This window comes from Elephantulus edwardii, unplaced genomic scaffold (genome assembly GCF_000299155.1).
Source record: "Elephantulus edwardii isolate Elephantulus edwardi_28Jun2011 unplaced genomic scaffold, EleEdw1.0 scaffold00087, whole genome shotgun sequence".
NCBI lineage: Eukaryota > Metazoa > Chordata > Mammalia > Macroscelidea > Macroscelididae > Elephantulus > Elephantulus edwardii.
This window is the reverse complement of record NW_006399837.1, coordinates 9,538,511-9,566,155: the sequence shown is the minus strand read 5'-3', so window position 1 is coordinate 9,566,155 and position 27,645 is coordinate 9,538,511. Positions and strand designations below refer to the sequence as shown.

The window sequence follows — 27,645 nt, the reverse complement described above, 5'->3', positions numbered from 1 at the left end:
AAAGTTCACAGAGTTTCCAGAGGCAAAACATTAAATTAGATAACACCAAATGTTTGCTTCTTTTCTAAGATCTGCCACTATAAAAAGTTCAAAGTCACTGAGTCATAAATTCTTCCCCAAATTTAGGAAATTGCTTTACTGCAAAAAAGAGGTATCTTTCACTTCTTCACCTCCCTTCTCGAAATCTTTTAACCCAGTTCTCCTGAAAATGGAAAGCTGATCTTTGTAAAAGAAATTTTTTTTTAAATTTTAAATCATGCAGTATTCCATTTAGTTCTGTTTGTACAACTTTTAAAATATGGACTTGAGACAATCCCACCTGAATTTTAAAATCCATTTCAAGAATAGATTTGATCTGTTGACTGCTAAAGCCTGAAGACCAGATGAGTTGTGGGATGACAGCAAGGGCATCATCCATAAAGAAACCCAGCGAATAGTTCAGATAATAGTGAAGCACTTTAAAGAAATTTTAAGCAAAATTCTTTTGTACATGATTTTGGTAAAAGTTTGCAAAGAGATTGGTTTTTCATTCATTCATTCACACACCTTTCCCTTTCTATTCCCTCCCCTGATTCACTCTGTAATGCTTCTCCTGTTCCAAGTTGTCAGTTGTCATGCACACAATGGCCAATCTTTCATTCCTTTCCGATTGTCCCGCCTTTCACCCATTCCAATGCAGAGTTTGTGATGGAATCAGCCTGGGGGAGGGAGGGGTCTGTGGGGCAGTTCTTCTCAGCTCTAGAAGATTACCTGGAGTTGGAATTCACTCCACAGCAGTAGGTGGGAGGTGATTTTACATTGCTTTAAGTTTTTCTTTGTCTTCCTTTCTATTCTTGTTCTTTCTGTGGTTCTGTCTCTTACATATACACAAATACACATTGTTATTCTCTTATATTCTTAATTTTACTCTTGAGAAAACTGAGGCTTAGTCAGGTTATAAAACAAACAAGTGCTGGAATTAAAACCCAGCATCCTGATTCCAACCTCTAGTCACCCAACAAATGCATAATTAGGGAGTTCTCGTAGGATAGTACATAATCTGTTAGCAGCTTCTAAGGAAAAAGATGTCCTCCAGGACATTTTACAACCTCTGAAACCCCGCGCCCTGGACGGTCAGCTAAGAAGCAATGAGGGAGAATGTATCCTTCTATTGCTTTATCCTGAAATGTTCCAAATCATGTCTTTTAGAAAAAAAATATGTTTGAAAAGAAGATGCCAAATACTCTCTCTTTATTATATACTTAAAAGTAAATGCCAAGGCCCACAAACACTTTCTGGAAATGAATAATGCAGTGAAATCTTCAGAAATGTATAGATCAGTGTCACAAAAAGTCTGCTTTCCTTAGCAAGTTTGTCTTTGATTAGTAATTCATTTACATAGATTCTGTCTGTGTGTCAACCCTCATGATTTGTAGCACTGCATATTTTACTACTTGACATATGCATTCCTTTCACAAGCCACATTTCACTGAGACCTCCATTGTTTCTGAGAATGGAGGACGCTTGTCAATAATATAGAAAGTACAATTACTTCCTAAACTCTCTGGGGACAGACATTCTTAGGAAACCTAACCAACCTCTGTCCTGCTGGGTTCACTGGCCTGCACCGTGGCTGTCCCCTTAACTATGTGGAGAAGATCGCTGTCCACTCAAAAGCATAACTACTGAACACATTCTGTGTCATGTGCTATGCTTTGTATGAGAGATGTAGTGGAAACTAGGCCTGCATTTACAGTCAAGTGGGAGAGATAGAGAATAAATAAGCAAGAAAAACCCCCAAACAACTCCAAACAAACCCTAAAAGTCATCACTAGTTAAAACAAGACAAAGGGACAATATTCATGATGCTTAATTTTGTTAAGACGGTAGGGAAGTCCTTTCTAAAGTGATGACACTGGGACTTATTCTTACAATGTGCAGATGACACGAAGGTATGTGTACAGGCAATTGTCTTTAATCAAAAGGACAAAGGAATGTAAGACTTTGGATGCTTAATTGTCTTGAAAATTGAGACTGTGTAAATGGAAGTATATTTTGTGTATTAGTCCAATTATTTAAAAAATCTGATATAATGTCTACCAGATTTTTCTACAAACTATGCAATAAATATAATTGCATACATTAAAATCCATTTGAGTGATTGAGCAGAAAGAATTTTTTTTTTTTGTAAACTTTCACTCAAAGTATAATGTGGTTGTTGTTAAGTACCATCATATCGTGGATGACTCATAGCGACCCTACGAACGAAAGACCTGAACACTTGTATAACTTTGCTTGTTTCTCCATGTTCATAGAGTTTCCAGAGGCAAGCCATTTCAGAAGTGGATGCCACTCCTGCTTCCGAGCTTATTTTCATCGGGAAGCTCCACCAAACACTGTCCACCATGGGTAAACATTATTGCATTTGGCACCCAAAGTATGAAAAGAGGTTTAAAAAAGGCAGCTTGCATATATTAACAAAGAATGCCAAGTTAATAAAATGGTAAAATACAAATAGCAGGAAAGATTTTATCCAATATTTATTTTTATTGAGCTGCTTCAGAAAGTTTTCTGTCAGGGACCTCTGCAGAGTACTAAAGAGCAGTGATGTCAGTGTAGAGATTAAGATGCTCCTGATCTAGGGTATGGTCTTTTCAATTGCTTGCTATGCATGTGAGAGCTGGACAATTGACTAAGGTTGACAGAGAAGAATCGAGACCTTTGGGTTGAGGTGCTAGAAAGAGTCTTGAACATACTATGGACTGCTAAGAGAACAATTAAGTCTGTCCTGGAGAGGGTGAAACCACTTTGCTCCTTGGAGGCAAGGATTTAAAAGTTCCTTCTCACAGACTTTGGGCATGTGGCCAGGAGGAACCGATCCTTAGAGAAGATCAAAATGAAAGATAAAGTGTCAGCAAAGGAGAGGAAGACCTGGAATGAAATGAATTGACACAGATACGGTGACAATGGTCAGGTGTGTCAGAGATGGTGAGAGTGGCTCAGGATAGGATAGGATTCAGGGCCATTGTTCCTAGGGTCACTAGGAGTCCTGGTCGATGCGATGGAGGTTAACAACATCAGCTAAGTATTCTGTTTTGTTTTATTTTGTTTAGTTCCAGAGTATTTTCATTTTTATATGTTGCCTTCTCTTTGAGTTACATAATTTATAAAAGTACATTTTAATTGACAGTAATACTGTATCGTAAACATATTAACAAGCAGAAATAAGAAAAGTTCTTTATGCAGAATGTAATTGATAAATTGGAGGTAGATCTACATGAGAAGAAGCTATTTATGATGCTTGAATTGCTTTCATGTTCCTTACAATATTCTTTCTCAAATAACAAGTCAGTCTTAGAAGAGAGGCAATCAGGACGCTCTTTAGAAGCAAGGATAAGAAGATTTTTATTCACCCACTTTAGACACATAATACAGAAAAATAATCACTAAAAAATACATCATATTTGGTCAAGTAGAAAATTGTGTTGTGTGTAGTATTGAGTCAGAAGTTTGTCCCTCCAGCAAGTTTTCAGAGGCAGAAAAATGCACAGAGATTGCCCATTGTGGAAACAGCTGATAGATTTAAACCAAATCTTTTGAGGGTCTAACTCTATTTTTGCTGCCCCCAACTTTGCCAAGTATGTTTCTCTCCAATGAATAGTCTTTCCTAGCAACATACCCACAGTATGAGGCAAAGTTTCATGATCTTTGCCTCCATGGAGCACTCTAGCCATATCTCCAAGACACATCTGTTTGTTGTATGGGTAATCAATAGGATATTCAGTACTCTTCTCCAACAACACAATTCAAAGCCATTAGTTCTTCTTCTGTCATCCTTATTTTCTGTCCAGATAATCAGCAGTATAGTAAGTGACTAAAAAGACCATGGCCTGAATAAGGCACACCTAAGTCCTCAAACTAACAACATTACTCTTCAATAATTTGGAAATGTCCCTGATGTTTCCCAGTGCAATGTGTCCTCTCGTCTCCTGGATGCTGATTCCAAGAGTATTGACTGTGGATCCAAGTAAGATAATAAAGGAGAAAGAAATACTTTATGCTATATATAAAATATCATCATAAGTTGGAAGCCATGTGGTTGCAACTAGCCACCAAAAGAATCCTCTGCCCCAAACGACTAGCTCTGTTTCCTGCTCTAGGGCTGCGGCCTGCATGGTCTGCATTTTAGTTGAACCAGTGGAAGACAGTGATGGGAGGTGATGAAAACAGGGGAGTGAGGACAGGCTGTTTATTCCCAAGGTCACTTTGGCTTTGACAGAAGGGCACAGCACGTTTGAGTTTGATAGCTGTTGTTGTTATGTGTCATTAAGTCAGAACTGACTCATGGCTGATCATTTACCTGGTTTTCAGAGGCTGGAAATTGCCTGGGAGAAAGTGTCCGTATTTCCCTCCAGAACACCTAGTGCATTCAAATCACCTGCCTTGGGGTTACCAGCAGTATGTCTCCTCACCTGCTGTGTCATCCCAGCCCCTTTCTTTCACGGTGGGTGCTGTTAGGTGCAGTCCAGTCGAGCATAATACATGGTGGTCCTCCCATATACAAATCTCCTTCTGAATCTATAATTGATGAGGATCGGAGGGTACTTGCCTGAAAATAATGCACTATCCTTCTTAATTTCTTTATATTTTCTCCAAAGGTGTGCTGCAATTCCAAAGGCTCAAGGTTCGAATCCGCCAGCTGGTCTGTGGGTAAAGAATGAGGAATCTCCTCCCGTGAGATTAACTGCCTCTGAAAACCTGCCGGAATGTTAGCTATGGGTCAGTACAAACTTGACACACAATAACTACAACAATCTTTCTAAATATTCTTTATAAAATCTTACACAAATGTATGTGAATTTGTATGTGTGTACATCTTTTTTCTTTCAGGGTTTTTGATTGATATGTTGTTGTAAGTGCCATTGAGTCGTAGGCGACTCATAGCAACCCTATGAACGAAAACCCCTCGACTGTTGCATGACTTTCATCCTTTCTCCATCTTCATAGGGTTTCCAAAGGCAAGCTATTCATGGAAGTGGATGCCACTCCTGCTTCCAAGCCTGTTTTAGCTGGGGAGTGCTGCCAAGCACTGTCCACCATGGGTAACCATTATCGCATTTGGCACAGTGTCACAGTGTTCAGCTTCACAGTGATCACAAGTTGCCTCTGTAAAGCAAGTGGACACACCAGGGCTATATGACCTAGAAGAATGTTTCACCGAAAACAATTAAAGAAAGACCTTAGGGGCGAAGATTAGAGTCATTCACCTGTGGCTTGGTAGCATTGCTTTTGGTCTAATAGGCCAGCTGGTCTCTCTCTATGTTGTTAAGTTCCATCGAGTCATAGCAACTCATAGTGACCCTATGAATGAAAGACAGTTGCGTGAGTTTCATCCTTTCTTGATTGATATACATATTATATTTTTCAAATAAAATTTTTATTTTATACTGATTTACTTACAAAGTTTGTATACATTGTTATTCACACCATTAATATTTTTCCACATATGGTCTTCCCTTTACCTCAAATATTTTGACAACTGTGATGCCATGCAGCTAAAATGGTAATATCTTACAGTGGCAAATAACATTTATGTTTTCATATCCCTCTTATGTACTTTCCCTTATTTGATTCCTAAGAATAAATCTTCAATATTGGTATATCAGTCATGGTGAGCTCCATTCTACAATTCAGAAGACCGAGACTCAGAAAAACTCAGTTATTGCACTAACGTCTACACATAGATCCACGAACCCTTGAACTTATGATTTCTCCTCCAGCACCTTCCTTCTTAAACCACACTACCAAGGAAAATTGAAAACATTTAGACAAAGTTTAGCCATCATCACAAGATCATGACAATAAATTCTGTTTATCCAGCATCTAAACTAAGAGTTAGGGATTGAATTGTGCACTTCTTCCCCTAAACATGTTGGGATCCTAGAATCCTAAATTTCTAATTTTTATCCATGTAACTATGTTTGCAAATAGTCCTTGATGATGTTATCAATGTAATTAACATGAGGACACCCTGAAGTAGGGTGGCTTTTAATCCCATCTGAACACTGTCCTGAAAAACAATGAAATCTGTGAGTCAGGACTTCATGGCTGGACTCTCTTGTTTTTATGGTTTTGCAAGTTTTCCAACTTTGACACGGTGCAGTCTTACTACATTTATAGTATTCTCTAGACTTTGGAAGCAGGTGTCGCATCCACTTCCTAAACAACATGTCTCCAGAAATGCTATGAACTTTGATAAATATTGATACTTATAGAGGGGCTTTGGGCCTTTTGTTAATAGGGTTGCTATGAGTTGTGCTTGACTCAAAGGCAATCGACAACACGGGAAGATAGGGAATTCTGGTGGTGCAGTCCAGAGAGCTATGCTGTTAAACCAAAGATCACAGCTCTCTAAAGTGACCACACCATAGTTCCAAAGGGAAAAAAATTCTCTTTCTCCTTCCATGGCATTTAGAGCATCAGAACTCAGAAGAGAGCACTAAGAACTGGTTCTGGCTTGACAGCACTGAGAGACATAGAGAGAGAAAGAATATTTGGCTTTGCCTCCTATAGCAGGTTTAGGTATCACTTGGGTTCTGGCTTTTGCCAGTTTCACTGTAAAAGTTAGCATACAGGGAAGGGATACAGAGGAAGGATTCCATGTGATGATGGTGCCGGAAGTCATTCAAAGAATACTTATGACTGTCAGAAGCTGAAGGGTGACATGATGTTAATGAGCCCAGCTGCTCACTGAAACATCAGTGGTTTGAACCAACCATCGGTTCTGTGGGAAGAAAGGTCTGGTGATCACCTCCCATAAAGATGAGAGCCCAGGAAACCCTATGCGAACATTCTACTCTGTTCTACAAGGTCTTTATAATTTGAAATCAACTCAATGGTGCTGAGTTACAATGGCTAGGAAAATTTTGTGGAGCAAATTCTCCCAAAATCTCAGAAGAAATCACTACAGCAAACATCACTATCATAGTCTTAAAAGTTGCAGAGTGCAGTTACTCTATTTCTGTTCTTTTAGGCCACCTAGTTTGTGTTGTTTAGTTAAGATCAGTCCTAAAGAAAAAGAAAAATAACCCAAACCAAAACTCAATGGGCTACGCTTTAGCAACTATGGTCTGCAAGACAAAGCCATCTGCTACTTGTTTCTGTAAATAAAGTTTTATCAAAATAAAGCTAGATCTATATTTTAAACTTACTGTTTATGGGTGATTTTAATGTTATTTTAAATGACTATAAAACTATGTGGTTAATAATGAATTATGGATCACATTGAGAAGAATGGGAATTCCAGAACACTTAATTGTGTTAATGTAGAAACTGTACACAGGCCAAGAAACATTAGTTTGAAGAGAAAAATAAGATTCTACATGGCTTAAAGTCATAAAAAGGTGCATGTTCGGTTGTATCCTTTCTCCATACCTGTTCAATTTGTACACTGAGCAGATAGTTCAAGAACTAGATGAAAGGAAGAAGAATGTGACATTATAAGTGGAGGAAGACACACTGACAACATGTACTATATACATGACATAAAACACTGAAAATGGAAGGAAAAAACTTGAAGGACTTCTTGATGAAGCTCAAAGATATTTAAAGATCTTCAAGTCTTAAGATATACACTTCAACATAAAGAAAAAAGTTCTTATAACTGGACCAAAAGGCAATGACTTGATTAATAGAAAAACAGTTGAAATTGTAAAGGATTTCATTTTACTCATATTCACAATTAACTTCCATGAAGCAGCAGTCAAGAAGTCAAACAACACATTGCAGTGGTCACACTTACAGCTAAGGACCTCTGTAAAGTGCTAAGTGAACTATCTCAGTTACAAAAGGACAAATATTGTATAACACTGCTATTATAAAATAGCAAGGAGTTGGAAACAACCCAGGTGCCCATCAACAAACGAATGGATAGAGAAGCTGTGGAATATTCACACAATGGAATACTATGCTGCATTGAAAAACAAGGAACTCATGCAATATTATTCAAAATGGGTGACCCTGGAGGACATTATGCTGAGTGAAATATCTCAGTCACAAAAGGACAAATATTGCGTGGTGCCACTGCTGTAAAATGGGACTGATATGAGGGTTGGGGTAAGACTGAGAAAAACTGCATAAATTGTGTATACTGCACTGAAACAGATGAGGGAGTGAATAATTTAAAAGCGATGTATGATAGGGTATTATGGTTATCATAGGAGTCCACGATTGAGGTTGCACAGTGGAATGTACTTGGGGTGGTGGGAGGGGTGTGGGGGGATTGTGTACCAGGGAGGGAGTCTTTCTTTTACTTTTGAAAGAGAGGAGCAAACTGGGGGGCGGGTGGAGAGGGCTGGGCGGGGAGAGAAGTGCAGCAGTGAATGAATGGAAATCCAACCTCTCTGTAAATGTTCATTAAAATTATTAAAAAAATAATAGGGCAGACATGGAGGGGGTTGGGGAGAGAAGGCAAAAAGAGTGGATAAAAAATGAACATGGCATTAGATCAGATGAGGAGAAGCACTCTCTGAAAGGAATATATGATTAGGCATTATATGTATGGCAACAATCTAGAACAAGGGGTGCATTGAAGGGAGGGAGGAAGAAAATGTGCAATAAGGACAAAATGAAAACATTTTCCATGTTAAAAACATTGAAGAGCATGAACATAATTTTAAAGATGAAAATGTATTTGACCCATTCTATTGCCTATGCATGTGAACCAGGAATTACCAAAGATGATTTGTGGCGTTTTCATAGAATATTGAATATTCTGTGGACTCCCAAAAGAACAAACTTTCTTACAAGAAGTAAAGCAAGAGAGCTCCTTAAAAATGAGGAGAGTGAGACTTCATCTTACGCACTTTGGGCATGTGATATGGGGGGACCACTCCCTAGAGGAGGACTTCATGCTTAAAAAATTAGAGTCAGCAAAAAAAGAGGACGACTCTCAACAGGAGGGATGGATCCAGTAACAATGGGTTAAAGTGCAACAGAGGTTGTGAAGACGGCAAAGGATTGATGAAGGTTTTGTGGTGTTGCACATAAGGTCGCTGTGAGTTGAGGCCATCTCAATCACACCTGACAACAACAAAACAAAGGCCATCCGACATAAAAGTCTAAAATTATAACTATCCAGCTCTTTTTCTGCTCCTAATACAAATGGTAATTTCAAAATTTTTAACTTGGCACCTGAAATAATAATGTTCACATTGAGGAGCCCAAACACATCTGAAGTTTCTCTCGAATAATAAATGAATGATGCAATGATTTGAAGCTTTATTTTTGCAACTAAAATAAACAAGAATCTGTGAATGGTATTTTGTAGAATGCCAAATTAACGGGAATATTAAATTAACCATCACACACAATGCTGCAATTAATCTACAAAACAGAAACATCCTCTGCGTAGTGAGATTATTCCTTTAAAAATCTCCTTTATAAATGATCTGAAGAGAAACGGATTCCATAGGGATACTCGAAACAAGGACACTTTTATTCTTGTTCCTGCTGCCAGAAAATGTACCAGTTTAAATATGGGACACTGAATTCAAACACCTGAACTTTTTATGTTAAAAATGAGCGCCTCTAAAGATACCCAGGGGAAAATGGCCTGGATAGTATTGTGCAGACAAACTACTAATGTATGCTGCCTCCATTATGTCCTTCTAGAAAGGTTTTCATCATACCTAGTAAAGTAAAATACAGATATTTTCTACTCCATGTAAATGAACCATAGTGTGGCCTAGTGACAAGAAGCTGCACTGCAATCCTGAACGCATGCAGTCCAAATCTACCAGCTGCTCCATGGGAGAAGGACAGACAATCTCTGCCTGTGAGATTAACTGCTTCTGAAGACCTGCTGAAGGGTCCACTACAGATCAGTTCCAACTTGAAGGTTCACAACAACAAAACTGTAATTTGTTAATGATGAAAGCAATTCATGTTAGAATACCCTAAAGAACATTACAGCATGATGAAGCAATACCCCAAACCTGTTGTCATTCAGGATTCTTACCCATAGTGACCCTGAAGTGGCTTCTGTGAGGGTGGGAGTTATACCACTGGTATTTCAGGGTCACTTATGGTGAACAGATTTTCAGGGAGCATTCAGAATAATGCAGACTAAGAAGGACCCGGAAATCTACTTATAAAAAAATTGGCCAGTGAGAATATTATAGCAAAGGGACACTATTTGATAAAATGCTGGAAGAGGGACCTTTTACAGTATATTGAAAGGCACACAGAGGAGACTTTAAAGATAAAATGAAGCAGAACTTGGGGGAACTTGATTTACTGATGTGCCATGACTCAAAAATGAGAAGAAACAGCTGCAAACATCCATCAATAATCAGAATGTGAAATGTACAAAGCATGAATTTAGCAAAATAAGAAGTTACCAAAAATGGAATGGAATGCATAAAGATTGAGATTCATTCTATGTATTAGGGAGCTTAAAAGAACTAGAATTGGCAAATTTGAATTGGATGGCTCGTAAGATCTAGTATGTTAGCAATGACAGGTTGATGAAGAATAGTATCACATTCATCCTTGAAAAGAATATTTCAAGTTCTCTCCTGAAGTACAGTATTGTCAGTGATGGTAAGAGCCATATACTACGGCGAAGACCAGTTAATATCTCTATCATTCAGTTTTATTTTCCAAGCACTAGTGACAGACAAAAAAAAGATGTTAAATAATTTCTGTAGTCTGAAATGGATCAAACATGCATTCAAGGTGTGTTTATAATTATTGGTGATTACAATACCAGTGATGAAAACAAAGTAAAATAATATCAGTATTTGGCAGGCGACTCAACCGATAGCATTCTATGACAGGTTTGGAAGCAGGAGTGGCAACACTTCCCAAACAACTTGCCTCCGGGAACCCCATGAACTTTGGTAAATGTTGATAGTTGTTAGAGGGGCTTCAGGCCTTTGGTTCATAGGGTCGCTGTGGGTTGTGCTCAGTTCGAAGGCAATCATCAACAAGAATAACAACAGTTGGAAAATACAGCTTTAGTAATATGACATAAAAGAATGCATTATAGAATTTTACAACACAAGATACTTATTCATTCCAAATACCTTCCCTCCTCCCTTCAACATAAACAACTAAACACTAGGTCTTATAAGGTAGAACACATAGGTATCAAATAAAACCACATGTGTGGAAAGAGACAAAAAGGTCAAATTCTCAATCAGAACAAGCCTAGGTATTTAATGGATAATGGAACAGATTATCAAGCTGCTAATAGGAAGTTCAAACCAAAGCTGAAGAACATTTAAAAATGTCCATAAAAGCAAAAATATGATGTTAAGAATATCCTACCGGAGTTTAAGAGATCATCTTAAGAATAAATTTGATGCACTGAATACCACATTGCGGATGACATGTAGAACATCATATATGAAGAAATTAAAAAGATAAGAATGACAGAAGACACCAAAATAAACATCAGAGAAGAATCCAAAACTTGCTCTTGCATGTAGTTTAGCCAAACTAAACATAAGAAATGTTGATATAAAAGAGCTGAGCGGATGGTATCAAAAGATAAAGACAAAGTATTAAATGGAAATATGCAAAGATAAGAACTTTCTCGAACTGAAAGAATTGAGCGGGGCTGGGTGGGGGTGGAGGATAAAGCTTTCTGTCTGAACAATGACTGATTCTATTGACAAAATATTGAAGGACCCAGAAAACATCAATAGAAGATGTTAGAAATACATGTAGGCTTTATGCCAAAAAGAACTGGTCAAGACTGAACCATTTCAGAAGGCCATGTATGATCAAGAATCGGGGGGTGGGGGTAAGGGGGGAGGGGAAATTGTGCAACAACAAAGAATATTATTTTTTTCAAAGACAAAAGCAAACTGGGGGGGTTGGTAGGGAGGAAAAACAACAAGGAATGAATGGGAATCCAAGTTCTCTATAAACTTTCATTAAGATCCCAACTAAAATGAAACAAAACTATAAAAAATGTTACACATCAGTGGTGATTAATTTTATATATATCATTCATTGTGCAGAAATTATTGCGTAAAACAACGTGTATATGTATATGAATGATTGTATAAAGGTGAATGAAAGTGTATAAATAAATAATAATTTTTTTTTAAAGTCTCAACTGCACAGAAGGCATTAGTGGAAAATTAGATTCCAAGAATTGACAGAACGCCATTTAAGATGTTTTAACAAACTGAGGGATCCCTGATAGGACTCTCTTTTCTATGCCTAGAAACTTTAGTGATCACTCTCTGGTCAACCCTAGTAGAAGAAAGCATATCTGTGTCAATTGTGAAGAAAGGTGACCCTCTAAAAGGCAGACATCCTCTTATATTATTAAAATTACATGCAAGGAAAGTGCTGCTGAAGATAATGATAAACACACACACACACACACACATCACTATTTTTTTTTAAATTTTATTTTATTATTTTCCAGTATGTACTGTCAAATCGGATCTGACTGGTACAGGAGGAGATTACCCCTCCTTCTCCAGCAGAGCATCTGATGGATTTGAAACATGTACCTCTGGGATTGCAGTGCAGTTTCTTGCCACTAGGCCACCAGAGCTCCCCAGAATGTTACTATTATGGCCGAGGTCAGATGGGTATTACAGAAATATCAGAATATAAAAAAATAGGTTTGTTCATGTATGTAAATGGCATTAAAACATATAGATCAGACCAATTTACAGATAACATTATAAAGAATAGGGATTCTAGAACATGAAATAATTCTCATGAAGAACCTTCAAACAGAACCACAGGGGAGTATAATTTAAAATCAGGAGAAGTTTCAATCTGGGTTTGTATTCTTTCCTTATCCTTATACAAGTACTGGAAGCTCTGGTGGCCTAGTGGTAAGAAACTGCACTGCAATCCCAAAGACACGTGGTTTGGATCCACCAGCTGCTCCTCTCTTAGAATTTACTGCCTCTGAATACCCCCTGGATGGTCAGCTGTGAGTCAGTTCTGACTCAATGACACACAACATCAACATAACAGTACTATGTTCAGCAAATGATAGATGAATGTGTCATCTGCATTGGAGGAAGGCTAACTAACAATGTCACTGGAATATCCAGATGGCACAACTTTGATGACAGGGCAGAGAGCTTAAAACACTCTTGAAGATCCCTCGTTCGCTCCTCTCCTTGAAAAGCAAAAGAAAAACTCCTTCATTGGTACACAATCCCCCCTGCAAACCCCCAACCCCACCCCCACCCCAAATATAATCCACTCTGCAACCCTCATTCCGTACTCTTATGATAAACACAATGCCCTAAAATATAATACTTTTACACTATTCTCTCCCTCACAGACTTCAATGAAGTAAACATAATTTATCCAGTTTTTCTGTCTTACCCCCACCCTGATGTCAGCCTCATTCTACGACAGTGGCACCATATAGCATTTGTCCCTTTGTGACTGAGATATTTCACTCAGCATCATGTGTGGGGGTGGGGAAGGCGGGGAGAAAAGTGAAACGATGAATGACTAGAATTCTGAAATCTCTGTGGATGTTCATTGAAATTAAAAAAAGAAAAGAAAATCAGTGGTCAAAACAAGATCAGGTACTGATTGTTGAACAGACCATCAATTACTCATGTGTAATTTGAAATTGCAGCTTAAGAAAATAAAAACAAATTCATAAGAATATTTAAAAAAAAACACTATTGAAGATCAAAGACTGCAGCCTTCAGTGTGGCCCACGCTGCAACATAAATAAAATTAAACTCCACACCACGTGACCACTAAGTGACATCATGTTAAGTGAAGAAAAGATTGATGTTTTCAAAGATTTTATTTTACTTAAATCTAAAATCAACCCTTGCAGAAGAGCAGAAGCCAAGAAATTGGACATCCTATTATTGTATTGGGAAAATACATTGTAAAGGACTTTTTCACAATATTAAAGAGAACCAGTATATAGCTTTCAAGATTAAAATGTTCCTGACCCAAATCATGATAGTTTCAGTTGGTACAAATTCATGTAAAAGCTGGACAATGAATAAGGAGATTAAAGAAAAAAATGTTACTTTGGAATTATGTTTTGGGTACAATATTGAATATTGCCAGAAAGCCAGTAAACAAGTATTTCTTAGAATAAAGGTGACCAAACATTCCTTAGAAGAAAGGAAATTCCATCTGATGGACTTGGATATCTTGCCATATCTGGAGATGGTAAAAAAAAAGAGAGTGATCAAAAAAGAGAAAGACCCTCAATAAGATGGATTGACTCAATGACTTAAAAAAATGGGCTCAAATATCCCAAATATTATGAAGATGATGAAGCCAGGTAGTGTTTGGTTCTTTTAAGCATTGAGTGACTTTTGAGTTCAAACTGACTTGAGGACTCCTAACAAAAATGACATAATGGAAGCATCCAGATACATCTCTCCTTCCGCAGGGCTGTAAATTTGAGCTGTTGACCCTTGGGTTATCAGCCAAGCATTTAATCTTTGTGCTCCAGACACTTTAGTTTTTGGCTAGGTTTATAGAAAGCACTAGAGAAAACAATGACTAATATGCTGAAAAAGTGGAGGCCAAGGAAGAAATATACACCATTGATGTCAATCTCTCTGCAGTGACCAGAGTATTGTCCTTAATTTTCACTTTGAAGACATTATAAATATGTATGGGAAATGATGATTATATTCATGAATATTTGGAATATGATTTATCCTTCTTAAATACGTTGAAATGTTTCTTTCCAGAAAGGTCAGTTCTGTAGTTCTCCCTCATTTCTTATTTTGGGTACCAAAAAAAAAATCCTTTCGTAGCTAGCACAAATGATTAAACATGCCCTAGAAAATCATGGGTTCAAATCCACTCCGAGCTATGTCACAAGATCTGGTTTTGGAAGGTTACAACCTTGAAAATCCTATGAAGAACCATTTTTCTGTATAATAATGGGGTTGCCTTGAGTTGGAATTGATTCATCTATGACAAGTTTGGATACTTTGGTGGTCCAACTCTCATCTTGTACCTTCTTTGGCTGCAAGTATAATTGAAAGTAAGTTGAAAGGCTGTGGGTGTTTCTAACTCCAACTAGGACCCACTTACTTCAATGTCATGATCCATTGGTGACTAAAATTTGCCATATAACCACCACAGTTGCCCTTAAGCACTGAGGATGAATGAATTTTTTTCTGTGGGTAGGTTATGCAAGAAGAGAAACCTTCTCATTCTGGGAATAGGCACATTCAGGAGAAGAGGCAATAACGTGGGTGGCTTTCAAAGACTTGGCTTGGACGTCAAGGAAGAGTCAGAGGCATAAATTCTGCGGCCAGTTTCAGAGCCAGTTAACTTCAGAAGGGAAAGCCTGGGAGAAGGAAAGGCCATGATTTGTTACTGCCTGGTAGGAATATGAGTTGGGCTCCTTGGAAGCTGCAGCTCTGTGTAATTTCTCTGTCAAATTGCCTGATGGATTCATCCATAGAGTTTTAAACAGAAAATAATGATGTTGTATCTGGGAAGCAGAGGGTATTTAACCTTCAGTGAGGAGTGGAGACCATACTCATTACAGACTTAGCTCAATGTGGTGAATTCAGGCCACTTTCGTCTCCAACTCACTGAGAACTATCTCACTCCTGCATCAACACAATTATTTGGAATGAACTTGAAAATATGGTCCAACATGTGCTCAGTTGAGTTTCCAATGAAGACTCCAAGAAGCCAAGTGGCCTTTGCTTGGTTTGCTCTTCCAAGAAGTCCTGGCACAGCATGCAGGAGGGCAGGTTGGTGGCCTGGAAGAGTTCAGAAAGCAAGGAGAGCTTAAAGGGCTGGAGCTGTCAGCCTCACACAATTGTTCACAGAATTGCCTTTCTGTCGCTCTACATTCTAGTCCTCTCATTAGAAAGAATGTTTATGAGACTTGTTGCTTGTGCCAGTGAGGTGGCCTTGTTTATGGTCACCGTATGCATAAGAGAGTAGAATGTTGCCTGGTTTTGTGCCGTCTTCATGACAGTTGATATATTTGAGTCTATTGTTGTAGCTATCGTGTCAGTTTATAATTGAGAGTATTTGCCCTTTTGTTGCTGTTTGCTTTGTTGTTGTTGTTGCTCTAATAAACATAATGTCCTTTTCAAGGGATTGGTAGTTCCTAATGATGTTTCCATTTGTAAGGAAAGTGAAACGTCACCATCTTACCTTCAAATAAGGTTCTCAGTATTCCATTGCCTTAATTGAGTTCACTTTCACTTGTAGTGAACCTACAGGACAGACCGGATGGACTCAGTATTTCCAAGGCTGTACTCTTTACAGAAACAGAGTGCCACATCTCACTCCCCTGAAGTGGTTGTTGGGCTTCACTCACCAACCATTTGCTTAACTGTCAGGTATTTAATCACTACGACACTAGGGCTCCTTTTGGGTTCAGAATTAAGGGAAAAAATTATTCTCAGAACTTCTTGGACTCATTTCTCTTCTTTTGTACAAAGAGTAAGAAAAAAGTATTATGGAATTCTATGTCCAAAACATCTACTAATTTGCAACATTTGGGCTATGCTTTTTAACAAAAACTAAAGAATCTGGTGAGTAAAGTAATAATAAATATGGGATACACTGACTCAGCTCACAGTTCATAGTAACTGTAAATGTAACTATTAATGTAAATTTATGTAACTTTTACTGTTTTTCACAACAATATAGAATTATATTTATCCATGCAAGGTGAATTGGATACATAATTTTGTCCTACCTATAACATATTTTTATTTTTTCTTTAAAATTTATATCTTACCCAACACAGAAATAGATGATTAAATTGTTACTTCTAGTTGAAAAATTAATGAAAACAAAGAATATATATTTATATAATCTGTGTTTAATTTGGAAAATCTTCACATTGATATAAACTAAGAGTACTAAAAGTATTTTTGCCTTATTAGCAAATAAGTAAAGGAGTTAAACAGTTTCCTGCAAAAAAAAATTACGTTTCAAGATTTTGGTTCAATTAAAAATAATACAGATAACTAACACTTTGAGCTTACTTATTCACATGCTTATTCCCCTTTAAATCACATTAAAGTGTCTCAGAAACAGAAATATATGTTCTGAAATAATATTTCTAAATTTAACATTAGAACTAAATTAAGAAAGAAGTTTACTTATATAATTTTAACATGGCACCTATACCTGCAATTCATAAAGGAAAAGGTTGATTGTATCAAATGAGAAGTTTCAAAATCAAGAATAAAGGAAAATGCAAGAAACAAGAGATCTGATTAAATGAGAAAATAGTCCCTGTTCATGGAGTGAAAGACTGAACATTGTCAAAATGGTAGTCCTACCAGATGCAATGAACAGGTTCAATACAATCCCAATACAGATATCAAATGCATTCTTCAAGGAGGTAGAAAAGTCAATTTCAAAGTTAATTTGGAAAGGAAAGAGACCTAGAATAAGAAAATCTCTTCTGAAAAACAAAAATGAAATGGGAGGAATCTTACACTCTTATCTCAAAACACAATTCAGAGCTATAATAATAGAAATTGGATGGTATATTACCGTGACAGACATATAGATCAATGCAATCGAATTGAGAATACAGAAATCAACCTATCAACCTACCACCAACTGATATTTGACAAGGTAATGAAACCTATTAAATGGGGAAATGACAACAAATTTGTTAACAAAATGGTGCTCGCAGAACTTACTACCTGAAGAAAGCTGAAAACAAGGGTGCACATCTCACAACCTAACACAAAACCAACTCAAGGTAGATCAGAGACCTAGGGGTCAAAGACCAAATCTTAAACATCATAAGAGATAAATAGTAAAAAATTTAGAAGTCACTCTCTCCAGGACAAACTTGTTTGTTCTCCTAGCATTCCATGGTATATTTAATGATCTTTGGTGCTGGGGAAGAGTGTTGAATATACCATGGACTGCTGGGAGAACAAACAAGTTCATCTAGGAGAGGGTGAAGCCAGGCTGCTCCTTGGAGGCAAAGATTTCTAAAGCTTTATCTGACATACTTTAGACATGTTGCAAGACAGGATCAGTCCTTGAGAGGGACGTCATTCTTGGGAGGGTGGAGGGACAGCGCAGGAGAGGAAGACCCTCGATGAGATGGACTGATTCCATCACTGGGGTAATGGGGATGGGCATGTTAAAGATTGGCAAGGGATAGTTCATGTTTTAGGGCTGTTGTATATAGGGTCGCTATGAGTGTCAAGTGACTTGATGGCATATAACAACAACAACAGCTTCTAAATTTAGGCTTGGAAACAGAGCCAAAAATGTACAATCATTTTTGATTGAAAAGATAAAATCAACACATGAGACCTTCTTAAAATCAAATCCTGCTATGCATCAAAACTCTTACCAGTAGGGTGAAAAGAAAGCCAACAAATTGAGAACAAAACATTTGGCAACAGCAGTATTTCAAACAGAATCTCATAACTAATGTTTACAAAATACTACAGGGCCTCCACAAGAAAAATACTGGTAACCCAATCACAAAATGGGCAAAAAATATGGAAAGAATCTTTACAAAGGAAATTCAGATGTCCAGGAAGCATATGAGAAAATGTTTAAGATCACTAGAAATGAGAGAGATGCAAAACAAAACAACAATGAGATATGATCTTATCTCAAGAGCAGTATCAGACAATGTATTTTGGAGAGGATGGGGGAAAATTGGAACTCTAATGCCCTACTGCTGGGATTATAAAATGGTACAACTTCTGTGGAAGACAGTTTGGTGTTTCCTCAAAAGCTGAACATAGAAATTTCCCATGATCCAGCTATTCCCTTGGCTAGAAAATATCTCAAGAAAATCAGAGAAGAGGTAGGAGTAGAACTTGCACACCAAGCTCTCATCTTCACAGGAGCATACTGGTACAAGTTTCTTCCACAGAGGTTCAAACTACCGTCAGTGAGGCTAGCAGCCAAGCTCTTCAATCCCAGAGCTCTTAAAGAGGAAGACAAAAATACTATTCACCAAAAGAGTGCAAATAATCAATATATTTCTGAAAGGATGTTATTTAAAAAGATAAAATTTAAATTTGTTGTTGCTAAATGCTAGAAGTTGACTACAACTCATAGAGACCCTAAGAACAACAGATCTGAACCCTGTCCTGTACTGTGCCGTCTTCGTCATGTCTGATATATTTGAGCCCATTATTACAGTCACTGGGTTAGGCCATTCATTAAGGATCTTCTTTTGTTTTCCTAACCTACTACATTTCCAAGCACATGGCTTGGTTGGTTGGTTTGTTTTCCCAAGAACTGGCCCCTCTTAGCAAAACGGCCAAAGTATGTGAGATGAAATTTCACTGTTCTTGTCTATAAAAAGCACTCTGATTGCACTTTCTTCATGATATATTTCTTTATTCTTTTGGCAGTCCTTGAGACAAGCAGTAGTCTTCTCCAATATCACAACTATAAGGGTTTTGTTCTCCTGTCATTCTTATTCATTTTTCCACTTATTAGATGAATAACATTTAATTGAAGAGACAGCTGTTCCTTAGACTTTAAACTGACATCATTAATTATTAACATGTTGGAGAAGTCCTTGACAGTAGGTTTTTCCCAGTGCAAAATTTCTTGGGTTTTGTGTTTTGGTTTATTTTTTTAATTTTCTACTAGTTTATTTACAGGTCTTTTGATTTCTTGACTACTGTTACCAAGGATATTGTCCGTAGATCTAAGTAAGATGAAATCATTGATAATGTCAATCTTTTTTCATCTAGCATGACCCGTTGGTGAAGATTTTTGTCTTAATTTTTTTACGAGATTATTATTATAATTTTGTCTTTTGACACATTGTGGGATATAATTTGTATTGAAGGCTGTAGTCTTTTATCTTCTGTAGCGAGTATCCCAAGTTCTCCTCACCTTCTACAAGGAATGTTGTGTCATCTGCATAACAGATTGTTGAAGAATGTAGACTTTTAATTCAGATGCCACATCCTGATGCACACCTTTCTTTTTGTTGTTGTTGTTGTTTGTTTTTGTTTTTTTTTAATTTTATACTGATTTATTAACAAAGTTTGAATACATTGTTTTTCACAAAAGATCCTTCCCATTTCCTGCACTCCACTCACCCACCAAATTGTGCAACTGTACGATTAACACCCTGCTTCTCCTCCTTCCCACCCCTGTATTTCCACCCTCCCTCACCTCTTGAATCCCTCATACTCATTCTACCATAATGATTTTTATACAGAATTTGTCCATGTGGGACCGAATTAGTTCCTTCAACATAATGTTCTCCAGTCCCTCCCAAGTTAGGCAGTAATTGACAAAATCATGGTTCCTGCGGATGCACACCTTTCTCGATTACACACTGCACAGTTTCCTTGCTCTCTTTGGATAACTGCTTCTTGGTCTAGGTGTCGGTTTTGCATGAGCACAGATAAGTGTTCTGGATTCCCATTCTTCTCAATGTTAGTCAAAATTAACATTTAGAGTAGCAAAAACTGTACTAAGCGGCTACTCGATAGCCTCAGTAAGGGTGTGAGTGACCAGTAATTCTTGTGGTGTTGGTGCAGGGGGAAATGTGGAACACTCATGGACAGCACTTATGCAAATGGAGCAAAAATTTTTACGACCCCTCAGTCGTTTTTGCAATGTACCTCTTCTCTGGGCTGTTGTTGTACATATAATGGACGTAATTGTGCGACAATGAATGAACATTTAAAAAAACAAAAAAGTGAACTGGGGGAGGGGAAGGGAGGGAGAATGAGGGGTTAAAATGTGCAACAATGAATGAATGAAAATCTAACTTTTCTGTAAACTTTTGTTAAAATCACACTTAAAATACAAAAAAATATATAGTAAAATTATTTTTTACTCATCCAGACTGATCTGGAAGTTCCATTTATGGGAATCTATCCTTAAAAAGTTTATTTAGGTAAATAATATACTAAGTTTCGCAGTGAAATATTGTTGGTATATTGTTAGATACTGTCAAGTTGAGTAAAACTCATAATGACTCTATGACCAACCCACCTGAGCCCTGTCCTATCCTGTGCTGGCCTTACCATCCCTGGTACGCTTGAGCTTACTGCTTCAGCCACCATGCCAATCTATCTCATTGGAGATCTTTCCCTCTTTCACTAGCCCTTCACCTTTTTAAGCATGGTATCTCTTTCCAAGAAACAGGGCACATTATTAGAAACAATAAAATGTCCATTACTAGTGAATTGATTAATTAATTATGATACTTAGACACAGTAGAATAATTTGTAGCCATTTAAAATGTCATAACTCTGTAGTCAGGGGAACAGAGAGTTCTTGCAGATTGTAATATAAAATGCAATTAGAAAACAGCATGCACTGCTTTTGATTTCAGAAAGAAATTTTGCCGCTTCGCAAACTCATCCAAGAAGTTTCAGAACATTTGCGGGGGAAATGCCACAATCCAATTGATTCCTCTTCTATTAATCCCAATCTTGAACACATGTGCATAATTGTTCGAATATGAAATTTCTACTAAGGTTTTATATGCATTAAAAATGTAAATTTATGTCTCCTTTGGTCAGGGGCAGATTTCAAAGGGACTTCTAATAATTGTTTATTTGCAATGGCATTTCTCTCATATTTTGAAAGAGCCTGCTAAAGCTGGGGTTGTGCTTTCCATTTGAGGAAAATATCACTAACCATCTCCTAAATCCTTTCCCTTGGGAATGGAAATCACTATGGATTCTTTTTTTCTACTTGAAGTGGATTCATTCATATTTTAAATACACACATACATATGCAAATGCTGTTGTTGTGTACCATGGAGTCTGAAGGAGCCATAGCTGACCCTCTGGTGGGTTTTCAGAGGCGGTAAGTCACACAGGAGGAGATTGCCCACCCTTCTCCCTCAGAGCAACTGGTGGCCTCAAACCAGGAGCCTTCAGGATTGCAGTGCAGCTTCTTGCCACTAGATCACCAGAGCTCTACATATATGCAGACAAGTACATAAATAAAATTGATGAGTTGTAATAAGGCTTTTCTAACAACCTGTTGATGACAGAAGAACTGAAGCCTTTGAACTGTGGCCTTGGAGAAGAGCACGGACTGGCAAAGGAACACATGGACATGTCTTGGAGAAGGTGCAGCGACGATGCTCTTTGGAGGCAAAGGTAACAAAGCTTCATCTCACACCCTTTGGGCTTGTGGCTAGGAGAGACTGCTCCTTGGAGAGGGGTATCATGTTTGGAAGAGTTGAGGGTCAGCAGGAGAGAGGAAGACACCAAACCAGGTGAACTGACACAATAACTGCAGCAATGAGCTCAAGTGTGTCAGAGATGTTGAGGATGGCACACGATGGGTCAGGGTTCAGGTCTGTTCTTCATAAGGCTGTTATGAATCATGCTGGAACTGACAACATCTAACAAGAAAAATAACTGTTAGATATAAAAAAGAGTGTGAGGGCACGAGGCAGAGATATAAAGAAAGGAACTGGTCCCAAGAAACAAACAGGCCTTTATTGCACGGTCTGAGAGTGACACCACTGACCCAATGACCTGGCATGCGGACAGGGTCAAAATGGTGTGTGGACAGTTTAGGGGGTTTCCTTTTAACAGGGGTTCTGGGGAGGATTAAGATGGTACTTAATGGAATTTGACTTGTTAATTAAGTTAGGTGTTAGCTTTTTTTGAATCAAGCTCAGACTCTTATCAGGATCCATTGTCTGGCCTGGCCTTTGATATGACCAGCTTAGATGTCACCAAGTTTCTCAGGAAGTGATCAAGCTTGGGGGTGGTGGGACAACTGCCATATTCTTCCTTCAATAACTGTATTTTGGGGGCAGATTTCCCAATCTTTCTCTCCTAGAGTGTCTGGCGGATCTGAATCACCAAACTTTGGATAAACAGGCTGATAATTAACCTATTACTTCATGAAAGCGCCTTGCTTAACCTAAAAAAGACCTCAAAAGAATGCGATTCTAGCAGCATCAAGTATACTCTAGCCCATATCTTTGTTTCTTACATTATTATCCAATAAAAAGAACTAAAACTTCTTGAAGAAGATTTTGAGGTAAATGATAGAGGCAGAGAATAGAAAATATTATCTCAGAGTGTCAGGAGTTTCAGTAGGTAAAGAAGTGTCTCTTTATCAGACACACATGTGAACATACACACAAATTATGGACATATTTCCAAGGAACACAGGAACCTATGGAGAGCTCCCAAAACTGAAACAATTTGAACAACAAAGAACACAGTACTGGATTACAACTCCTAGACCATATTGCCCTAAAAGTAGTATTATGTGGTAATCGGAGGTTGTTGTTGTTATTGCTATGTGCCATTGAGTCACTGACCCCATGTACAACAGCCTTGAAACCTGGTTTATCTTGTGTCAACATTACTGACTCTGAAACACCTCAGTCACTGTATCAATCCATCTCACCGATGGTCTCCCTCTCTTTATATGTCCCTCTATCCTTCCAAGCATGATGTCCCTCTCCAAGGACTTGTCCCTCTTTGCAACATGCCCAAAGTATGTCAGATGAAGCTTTAGAATCCTTGCCTCCAAGGAGCATTCTGGCTACACACTCTCCAGGACAAACGTGTTTGTTCTCCTGGCAGTCCACGGTATATTCAACACTCTTCTCCAGCACTACAACTCAAAGGTATAATTCTCTTTCTATGATCCCTATGAGTCATTGTCCATATCTCTGACACATGGGAAGCAATTGCGGAGACTCGGCCTGGATCAGGTTCATCTTGGTCTCCAGACTGACATCGTTGCTCTTCAGTACTCTGGAGAGGTTTCTGACAGTCAACTTTCCCAGTGCAATTTGTCTCTTCATTTCCGGGTTGCTGGCACCAAGAGTGTTGATTGTGGAGCCAAGCAAACTAAAGCTGTTAACGATTTCAATCCCTTCGCCATCTATCATACAAAGGCAAATTTCTCATGCAGAATTCCAAGTAAGTTTTGCAGATACTCTTTCCTCAAGTAGGTAAGGTTTGCTCTTTCCTTGTTCAATGTGCATTGAACACAGTGGTTTCCATAGGAACATTCTGGTTAGGAAACATGAGAGAGGAATGATGACAATAGAGAAAGTTGACAAAGCAACTTGGGGGTCATGATGAGAAGAAATGTTGACTTTATGGATCCTTTATGTGAAATTGCCCCTCTACCTCTGAAGTCTTCTCCCAAACCCCTTTACCCATCCCGTAGAGTTATGAGGAAAACTTGAGAAAAGTCTCACTTGAGGAGAAGTGAGAAATAAACCTAATATAGTATCCTGGATGGATTCATGGGAGAGAAAAAGGACATTTCTAAGAAAACTAACAAACTGTAAATAAAATATAGCTCACAACTTGTCTTCCAGTGAGTTGGCTCTGACTCCAAGCGACCCTCCATTGGGTTTCAGAGTCTGCAAATCTGCATGGGAACAGACAATTCCTCCTTCTTAGAAGGAATGGTAGATTTGAACTGCTGACCTCTTGGTTAGCCACCTAAATGCAATTCTCTATCCCACCAGTGCTCATTTTTAAAAGACAATTCGCACTAAGAATCTGAGAGCTGCATGCACCTGAGAGCAATGAACAATAAATCAGGATGACAGAGGAAGAGTTGACGTCTTTGAGTTGTGACTTTGGAGAAGGGTATTGGATATTTATAGGCTGCCAAAAAAGCAAGCAGATGTTTCTTGGAAGGTGCATCCAGAGAGCTTTTCTCACATACTTTAGGCATAAGGCTAGGAGAGGCTTTTCTTTGGAATGGGACATCATTCTTGGAATGGCAGATAGACAGTGAAAGAGAGGGAGACCCTCAACCAGACGGGGTTGACACAGTGAGTACAATGAGCTCAAGTATGTCAGTGATTGTGAGGGTGGCACGGGCGAGGACAGGGTTCAGAGTTGCTGGTCATAGGGTTGCTCCCAGTTGTATTTGACTCAATGACACCTTACAACGATTTTCACTCTAAGAGCTCTGGTAGTGTGAAGTCCAGAGAGAGAAACAGGGCCTGTTCAAATTTACCAGTGACTGCTCAGGAAAAAGATGGACAATCACCTCTTATGCAACTTTATAGCTTCCAAAAATTCACTTGTAAGTCAGCTATGAGTTAGTTTTTTACTTGACGGAAATGAGTGAGAGACAAACAGAAGGAAGGCTTGATCCAAATCCATTGGTACGGAGCTGGGTCAACTCACAGAGGTCCTCCATTGGCTTTCTCAGGCCGCAAATCTTCACAAGAGTCAATTGCCCTTCTTTCTCCTGTAGTGTGGCTGCGGAACAGCTGGTGATTAGCTGCAGTGTGTTATACCTTACACCACCAGGAACTCTTAAGTTAAATTTAGACTTTAGTTAATAATAACAACTTGTCAGTTGTTGTTGGGTGCTGTCAAATTGACCACGACTTATAGCAACTCTGTGAACCACAGATCTGAACGTTGCCTTGTACTGCTCTGTCCTCACCATCCCTGCTAAACTCACTGCTTCAGCCACTGTGTTGATCTGTCTTGTTGAGAGTCAATACTGGTTCATTAATTGTGACAAATATACCATACTATGTAGTTGCCGTTGAGCACAACTCATGGCAACCCTATGAACAACAGATCTGAACCCTGTCCAATCCTACACTGTTCTCCTCATTTTTCACATACTTGATCCCATTTCTGCAGTCTCTCAATCACATTAAGTGTCTTCCTTTCTTTTACCAACTCTCCACCTTATCAAGCATGGCTTCCAAGTGATACCCTCTTCTAGCAGCAACATGCTCCATGTATGTGAGATGAAGCTTTACCATCCTCGCCTCGCCTCCAAGAAGGACTCTGGTTGTACTTTTTCCAAGACATATCTCTTTGTTCTTTTGTCAGTCCATGGGATATTCAGTGCTCTTCTCCAACACCACAACACAAAGGCATACTTATTCACTGTCCAGGTCTCAGATGCATAGTAAATGATTGGAAAGACCATGTCTTGAATAAAGTGCTCCTTAGTCTTTAAACTGATATCATTGCTCTTCAGGACTTTGGAGTGGCCTCAGCTAGTGAAGTTTCCCAATGCTATATATTTTCTGACTGCTGAGACCAAGAGTGTTGATTATGGGTTGAAGTAAGATGAAATTGTTGACAATTTCTGTCTTTACTCCATCTATCATGATGTTTCCTATTAGTCCAGTGGTGAGGAATTTTGTTTTCTTGATGTTGAGATATAATGCATATCTAAGGCTGTAGTGTTTGATTTTTCATAGCAAGTACCTCAAGTCCTCATTCCTTTTAGCAAGAAAGATTATGCCATCTGCATATCACAGGTTTTGATGAGTCTTCTTCTAATCCTGGATGCCACTCTGTTCATCATAACATCCAGTTTCTTAAGTAACTTGCTTGGTAGACAGATGGAAATTAGTATGAGAGGAAACTGGACATAGCTATATGGGGATTTTCTGTTCCATATTTATACTGTTTTTTATAAATCTAAACTATTCTAGAATAAGACGATTATTTGTTTTAAGTTGGATTAGTTGTTGTTGTTGTTGTTATGTGCCGTCAAATTACTTGCAACTCATAGTGACCCTATGTAAAACAGCCCTAAACCTTGCTCTATCCTGTGCCAATCACACCGACTCTGACACATCCATCCCGATTACCCCAGTCACTGAATCAATCCACCTCATAGCGGGTCTTTCCCTCTTGTGCCATCCCTCCACCCTCCCAAGCATGATGTCCCTCTCCAAGGACCTGTTCCTCCTTAAAACATGTCCAAAGTATGTCAGATGAAACCCCAGAATCCTTGCCTCCAAAGAGCAGCCTGGTTTAACTCTCTCCAGGTTGAATCTGTTTTCTGGGCCGTCCATGGTACATTCAATACTCTTCTCCAGCATCACAGCTCAAAGGCATCAATTATCCTTCTATCTTCCCTAGTCATTGTCCAACTCTCTGACACCTAACAAGTGATTGCAAAGATCATAGCCTGTATCAGATGCACCTTAGTATCCAGAGTGACACCATTGCTCTTCTGTACCCTGGAGAGGTCCCTAACAGCAGACCTTCCCATTGCAATATGTTTTTTGATTTTCTGTCTGCTGGTGCCAAGAGTGTTGACCGTGGAGCCAAGCAGACTAAAGTTGTTAACAATCTCAATCTCTTCACCATCCATCCTGATGCTGCCAATTTGTCCAGTGGTGAGAATCTTTGTCTTCTTGACATTGAGCCTCAATCCATACTGAAGGCTGCAGTACTTGACCCTTTGCAGCAAACATTTCAGGTCCTCCTCAGTTTCAGCAAGCAGGCTTGTGTCATCTGCATAATGCAGATTGTTAATAGATCTTACACCAATTGTGACACCACACTTCTCCTCATAGAGCCTAGCCTCTCAGATAATCTGTTCTGCATACAGGTTGAAAAGGTATGGAGATAGTAAACATTACTGGCGTACACCTTTCCCAATTTTGAACCATGCAGTGTTTCCCTGCTCTGTTCTGACAACTGCCTCTTGGTCCAAGTATAGGTTCTGCATTAGCACGATCAGGTGTTCTTGGATTCCCATTCTTCTCAGAGTCAGCCACAGTTTGTTATGATCCACACAGTCAAATCAAATGCTTTTGCATAATCAATGAAATACAGATATACATTCTTCTGGTATTCCCTGCTTTCAGCTAAGATCCATCTAACATCAGCTACAATATCCCTAGTACCACGACCCCTTGTAAACCCAGCCTGGACTTCTGGCAGTTCTCTGCTAATGTGCTATTCCAGT

The 27,645-nt window shown here is 38.6% G+C and overlaps 1 pseudogene; it reads left to right on the top strand.

Annotated features, from left to right (window-relative positions):
• LOC102876619 overlaps nucleotides 1–27,645 on the top strand; it is a 177,775-nt pseudogene that overhangs the window by 34,822 nt on the left and 115,308 nt on the right.